Source organism: Magnolia sinica, chromosome 2 (genome assembly GCF_029962835.1).
Source record: "Magnolia sinica isolate HGM2019 chromosome 2, MsV1, whole genome shotgun sequence".
NCBI lineage: Eukaryota > Viridiplantae > Streptophyta > Magnoliopsida > Magnoliales > Magnoliaceae > Magnolia > Magnolia sinica.
In genome coordinates this window covers 107,312,911-107,320,173 of record NC_080574.1, presented here as the reverse complement: position 1 = coordinate 107,320,173, position 7,263 = coordinate 107,312,911, and the positions used below count along the sequence as shown (strand labels likewise).

Genomic DNA, 7,263 nt, shown 5'->3' with positions numbered 1-7,263 from the left:
GTGAAACAGGGCTACAAAATAGTTCACGTGGTCGCCAAACTGAAATTGGCATTATCACACCTGACCCACATGACCCAATCCCGCTCCCGTCCCGACAAGGGATCCACGTCCCATCAGGTCAGGATGGGGAGCATATGAGGTGTTACTGGGACCTCCCGTAACACAGTTTATCCTTACTGTGAGGGGCTAGATTGTTTTTTTCTTATATCCACACCATCCATCCTTTTTCCCATATTTGTTTACGATGTTATCTCAAAAATTAAGCAAATAAAAATCTCATGTGGACCACACCACTGAAAACAGTGGTAAATAACCATTAAAAGCATTTATTTGCGCGACAAAAGTTTTGGATCAAGATGGTCTTTATATTTTCCCGTAATTCAGATCTGTTTGATATTATCAACGGGTTGGATGGAAAATAAAAACTAGGGTGGGCTTTACTGAAGGCCTGGAAAGTTTTTAATGATGGGAGTTCTGTCACCACTGTTTACTTTGGTGTTGGTGTGGTCCACTTGAGATTTTCATCAGTTAAATTTTTTGGAACGCGTTCTAAACTGGGCTGGATAAACGGATGGACGGCGTGGATATACAATACATCATTAAGGTGAACCCCACTGTAAGGGTAATACGCGGGTAACACCTGATCTGCTACCGGTCACCAACCACCCCAATAAAGGGCATTCACCGTCCACAGCCGGTCACCCAACGTCCAAACCGGCATTACCCGGTTCACGCACTGCTGCCCCGCGAATACTGAAAATCAGTAGCTATGAAAAAATAAAATAAAATAAAATAAAAAGAAAGCAAAAAGGCAATCGCCTCTTCCCATCAGTCTCATGTTTCTTGCAGCTGCTATATCTGTTGCTATTGCTGTTGCTGCTGCGCTCAAAGAGGGTGTAGGTTAACTAACCTGCGCACACCCAATTCGGAGGTGACTGTTCCGTTACCATAACTCAGACTCCATCTTCGTTTCTGTTCACTACCTGCTATGTTCTTGATTTTCGTACGGAAGCTGACATTTACATCCACCTCCGTTGATTTTTCACACACCCAATTCCCTTTCTTTTTCTTTTTTTTATTTGGTTTGGGAATTGAAATGTTATAAATGGGAATTGCATGTATGCAAATCAGTCAGGATGGGTGTGGATATCAACTCTCACTGAGCAATTTTTTTTCATGGGTTTTACTAAAATCGGCTTTGTTTTCTTGGGTGTTTGGATGTCGAATTCTGCTTAAGTGATGCGATGTTGTTTATGCAATTTGGGTTCTGGGATGGTTTTAGAAGCTTAAGACTTATGTTGATTCTACAATTCTGTAGTGGTTTCTAGGCTTTTTACGGCTTGATTGGATGTGCCGCCTGGAATTGAATGGAATGATGCCCAACCGATGCACTTCTTGCAGAGGTCAGCCATTCGGCCTATCCGGAGAGGTGCGGATGGTTTTGATGGCGTAGATTGATCGGGCCTGCAGAATTCACCCCAACAAGAATGCAATCATAATGAGCCCTTTCCATGTCGGGTGTCCATGCAATCCACATGGCATGTGTATGATCCAAATCGTTCTCTCATCATAAGGCTCCATAAAATGGACCTAAACGAAAGATCTGACATTCCTAGCAATGTCAAGAATTTTGTGTAAAAAACACTGGCTGGATTAGGATGTTTGATCACCATTACACATTAATGGTTTTTCTTGTGGTGAATGAATGATTTATATCTTCATACGCATATATCATGCGTGTGATATAGATAGGGGTGTACATCGAGTCGAATTGAGTTGAGCTGGCCTCAGCTCGACTTGGCTCAGCCACTAGTTGGCCACAGCTCGAACTCGGCTTGGCTCGGTCTTCGAGCCTGACTGGCCAGCTCGGCTCGGTTGGTCAGCAGCTCGGGCCAGTTCGAGCCGAGTTCGCCTGTGCAGCATTTTCACAAACACATGGACTGCACCTTCAAAAAATCCTTCGAAATCTCACTGTTTTACATATAGTAGCAGTTGTTTTACAAGTATTTTATCAAACACCTTCTAAGCAACATAAAAATCAAGAAAAAAAGGATATTTATTTCATATACATACCTTCCTTGCCACCAACCACACTTCATTGAGTCATTTCATCAAACCCTTGGTGAGCAACATCAATATCAAAGTAACCGAGTCACCTAACTGGTTCGATCCGAGTTTGATTTGAGTTGGGTTCGATCTGAGTCGAGTCGAGCTGGGGCCAGCTTGAACTCGGCTCGAACTCATTTTCGAGCTCAAAAAATCAGCTCGACTCGGCTCGAACTCAGCTTCAAACAGAGTCGAATCGAGCTTTTTCGAGTCGAGTTGAGCGAGCTAACCGAGCTAGCTTGGTTCATGTACACCTCTAGGTAGAAAGTGGGAGGAAAAGAAAGGGAAAGAAAAGAAACTATAATAATTATTCAATGATTATTTCCCAAGATTTCTCATAAGCATGGATTCACATGGATTCTGTTTTGGGGGTCTTGTTTGGGTAACAAGTGGAAATCCAAATAAAGCTCTTATAAAAGTCACTTCCATAGGTGGGCATCAAGTCGAGTCGAGTCGAGGTGGGCCAAGCTCGGCTCGGCTCGGCTTGTCCATGCTGTACTCGAGATCGAGCTCGAGCTCGGCCTTGAGCTCAACGTTGAAGCTTGGCTTGTTTGCCAAAGCTGTCGAGTCGAGTTCGAGTCAAGCTAGTGGTTCAAGTCGAGTCGAGTTTACCTCGAGTCAAGCTCGAGCTTATTGGGTGAGAGAGTAATGGATTCTATTCTTGATCCTCACCCGTTGATGAAAAATTCAAAAATCTTAGGAGAATCAAAACAAACCCGATGAAAAAACCAAACAAAGCTTCGAATCGGATGAGGAAACCTGTAAGAATCGATCTGTTCTTGATCTTCTTCCACCAGCAAAAATCCAAGTACTAAAAAAGAAACAGAGCAAAACACAGATCAAAAATCCAAGTAAAGAGCTCTAGCCAATTAGATCATTGGATTTCCTTGAAGCTCTAACAAATCTGACAAGAACCCATCTCGGATTTCTTAGGTTTCTCGCCCAAGAAGTAGATCTTAAGAGATTGAAATCATACTATTGTAGAGCTGAAACGAAAACTGGTGGTGGTGGTCCAGGCAGGTGAAATCATACTATTGTGGAGCTGAAACGAAAACTGGTGGTGGTGGTCCGGGCGTGCGTGCGGCTAGCAGCGGGTAGAGAAAGAGAAGAAAGGGAAAGGGAAAGGGAGAGGGAAAGGGAAAGGGGGTGCCTGCGGTCGGGTAGAAACTCTGGGTTTGTTTTCTCCTTCTTCTTTTTTGAAATTAAAACTTAAAACTTATATTAATATAATATATATATATATATATATATATATATTATAATATTTAATATATTTATTAATCAAGCTGAGTCGAGCTCGAGTTTGAGCTTTAAGTCGAGTCGAGTTGAAATGCCCCCTGGTCGAACTCGGCTCGAACTCAACTCGAGCTTCAAATAATTAGCTTGACTCGGGCCGAATTGGCCATTCAAGCTGAGTCAATTTGAGCTGACTCGAGTTGAGTCGAGCAAGTTTTTCGAGCTAGCTCGACTCGTGAACAGCCCTACTCACTTCATATTTCGTGCGCGAGAATTTGATTATAGTGTTTGGGTGATGATCACATTTTGAAATTCAATGTTTCCTTTACCATACATCCAAACATGATGAGACGTCCCATCATGGGAAAAGTCATCCTTTTTTTTTCTTTTTTCTTTTTCTCACAATTCAAAGAGGCTGTTATGTTGATTATGTGGGTAAAATACTCAAAGATTTTTATGGTTTGTTTTTAACTAGTGGGGCAGAAAATAAGTTATCTTCTTATGATTGCCGCACATGTATGGGTGATTGGAACCATTCAAGAGCTAGGCCCATGATGGATTGGCCACATGCAGAGTGCCTCGCCCGGTATATGATGCCAATTGTTCAATTATTGGGATGTTATAACAACAAAGGCTGACAGTTTGTATGGAAGTCTGTTTCTCAAATGGTTGGGAAACGTAAGATTAAATTTCCCCATGGTGCCTCAATGGGTGGCCCCAACTCGGAATGTCTGCCATATTATTCTGGTCCATCCATTTCGCGGTTTTGAATACTTCTAAAGAAAATCGCCCTTTCCAGCTGGATATTTTTGCCTTAAGAAATTTAAGCTCTTGAGCCAGTCGATAACTAGCTGAGCCTAACATGGTACAAGCTTGCCACCAAGTCTTCACTAGATCTGCGAAGTTATCCTCTTCCAAGTTATCCACTAGATTGCCACCAAGCTTTAGGTCCCCAACTGTCTTCTTCAACTTCTAAAAGAATGGGCCTATGGTTAGATGTAGTGCGACTAAGACCCCTCAATTTGACGAGGATTTTTGTCGATCCAATCGCTCGATGCTACAAGTCTATCTAGTCTTGCCATTACTTGATTCTCCCTTCTGTTGGACCATGTGTACTTGGCTCCCCCCATCAGAATGTCTTCCATGTTATTTCGGTCCATCCATTTTGCGAAGTTTTTTATACTTCTAATGATTCTCCCCCTGTTAGATTTTTTGTATAAGAATCTGATGACATTGAAGTCCCCTCCTACGCACCATGGAAGATTGAATAATGCCTTGGCTTGATTTAATTTTGACCACAGTAGATGCCTTGGTCGGGATGCAAGGACCGTGGACTGCAGAGAATAGCCATTTAAATTGAGAAGAAACCTCCTTGAAGACCACTGATATTGAGAAGGATCCAACTGTCCACGACACGCCAAAGAGCTTTGTTCCATGTAACCCCCACACCTCCTGCCGAATCTTTTGTTTAGTGTTGCCCAACCTTTGTTTTTTATTCCCCATATCGACTGTAGTACACTGTCATCGAAAACCTCCAATTTTGTCTCCTAAAGCGAAAGAATTTGAATCTTGTATTTCTTGCCCTCTTGTCTTGGGAGCCCAGGCCCCTTGTATTCCATATTAGAATCTTCATTGGGCTTCATGTCATGTTCCCCTTCCCTTCTTACCCTCACTGTAGCTACTACTTGCGTCGTAGTTCATGGAGCATTCCAGGTTTAGTAGCTCTCTACAGCCCCTTGGGAATTTATGTTTGGCCTTCTGCATCCTAGCCTCCCTGGACTTTTGCATACATCTTTCCTTAACAAATTCGAGTAAAGCCTGAACATTGTCGTCTTCTGGTCCAAATGACATACCCACAGATTTCCCCACTCATTCCAACATGTCCCTATAGCACTCTTGTTCCACTTCAGACATTGGACTTGAACTGTGATGCAATGTTAGATTCTCCAAATGAGTTGGTTCACTAACTCTACTTGGAATTTCCTTCACTGCTTGTAAGGGAGTGACATCAAGAGCATCGTTAAAGAAATCAGAGATGGCAACTTCGTCTGAATGAGGGAAGGACTCTTCTACTAAAAAGAATTTCTCGCAGGATTTGATGATGAGATATGGTTCCGTAGAGCTATCTCCTGACTTTGATCTTGGTTTGGAGTTGTTTCTTGAGAAAAAGCTCCTGAAATCGGCCATCTAGGAGAAGAGGGGGGACTAGGCATTCGGGCTAAGGCTATAAGAGGTTAGTGTTCTTTTCCTTTATATAATAGAGAAGGATCCAACTCAAACATGTGAGAGCCAAACAAACTCGGGTTTAAGTCTTCAATTCGCACATGCCGATAAGCTGACATGATTGCCATCGTGTCCTATTTAGGAGATGCACATACGGAAGAATGAGACACGTGTAAGAATTTTCCCCCAAGCACTGGATGAAAAGAGGATGGCATAGGAGTTAAGGTAGCTGAAGAAGATATTTCATTTATAAGCAAGACACTTATCGATCTTTCCTATAAAGAAAGATGATGTGGGTATGTCTGAAGCAAGAGGTTCGGGTCAAACCTCGCTTCAGACCCAACAATACCCACATCTATGCTTCCATCTAGTATCCAAGCTTGTGTCTGAACTGTAGGCTCCTCCTGAGCCTCACTCCAAACGAAGGTTGGATGACAGATAGCCTGCTTCTTCCTACGATTGGACGGATCTCCTTGAGACATGTCCCTCCCTTTTGGACCGCGAGAAAGAGAAGGCCCCACGATCGTCCTTCTCCTTGCAGATTCCAGCATCTGCTACCACATTTCTCCCTCTTCCAACACGGTGACACCACATTCTGTAGTCAGTGAGGAATGGAGATTGGTGCCTCTGCCATGAATACCCCTCTGTAGACTATACCCATCGTGTCTCGCCTGCTCCATTCTTCTCCCCATCTACATGGAATTCCTTGATTAGATTCTTAAATCACCCCTACAATGATCTTTTCGTCACTCACCCACATATTGATTGATTTCAGATAAAGCTAGATTGCTCTCTTCCTAATGTAGATTCTGGCCGCGCTGATCTCTTCTCCTTCCACCGTGGCTGGATCGACTGCTACGACCTCTCCTATACATGAGCCTATCGTTGTGAAGACCTCTTCGAACCAAAGTTCCAGCGGGATCCCCCATAAGAGAAACCATAATCCACCTCTCCGAAGAATGACTTCTCCGCCCATCTGTGGATTTCTAGGACTGGACCGTCATTGAATAAAGATCTTGCCACTATGATTTGATCAATGTTAGCTTTTGGCCTAACCGAGACCCATAGCTCCTCTCCCAAGGGTTTGATGATGAGGTCGTCTTCCTTGAGCTTGCAACAAGCTTCAAACCAGTTGATGATGTTCGACAGGGAGGTGCCTTCTCTGGTCTTGATTAAGAGGGAGAAACCTAGTTGGTCCCCCGTCTTCCTCATTGTAGCTTTCGTCTTCCTTGTCTTTTTCTTTCCTTCTTTTCATCGAGCAATTGATTTGCAAAGAGAAATCTAAAAGAAATTAAAAGAAACCTTTGATTCTTTACAAATCGTCTTCTCCGGTCGAAGCTTTGTTAACGTTTCATCTTGTGTTGTCTTCTTTTGACTTTTAACCACCTCCGCATAAGATTTAGGGACACAAATGGTTTTCAACTTCCCTCTTTCGATAGGTTTTCTCTCCCTAATTTTCTCCTCATCTTCCTTTGGTTATCCCAAAAAATGCCGGTTTTGCAATCTCCAGATGACCTCCCTTCGTTGATGTTTCTGTTGCTCTAGGCCCTTCTCAATTCTTATGGTTGGCGTCAGGTGCCCTTTCCATCTCGAAGTGTGCCTTTTGGACCACCATATGAAGACCTTGAAATGCTTTTTCCATGAACTTCGTCAACCGCTCTCCATAACTCTTCCTCCGATTGCATTTGGACGAAAGCG

The 7,263-nt window shown here is 43.2% G+C and overlaps 1 protein-coding gene across 2 annotated transcripts in view; it reads left to right on the top strand.

The window, feature by feature from the left end:
- The first annotated feature begins 775 nt into the window (after positions 1–775).
- LOC131237353 (probable alkaline/neutral invertase F) overlaps positions 776–7,263 on the top strand; it is a 64,405-nt gene continuing 57,917 nt past the window's right edge. For both annotated transcript variants that reach the window (XR_009167193.1, XM_058235070.1), the window contains exon 1: positions 776–931. The gene's annotated coding sequence lies outside the window, so the exon portion shown is untranslated. The remainder of the gene's footprint in view (positions 932–7,263) is intronic.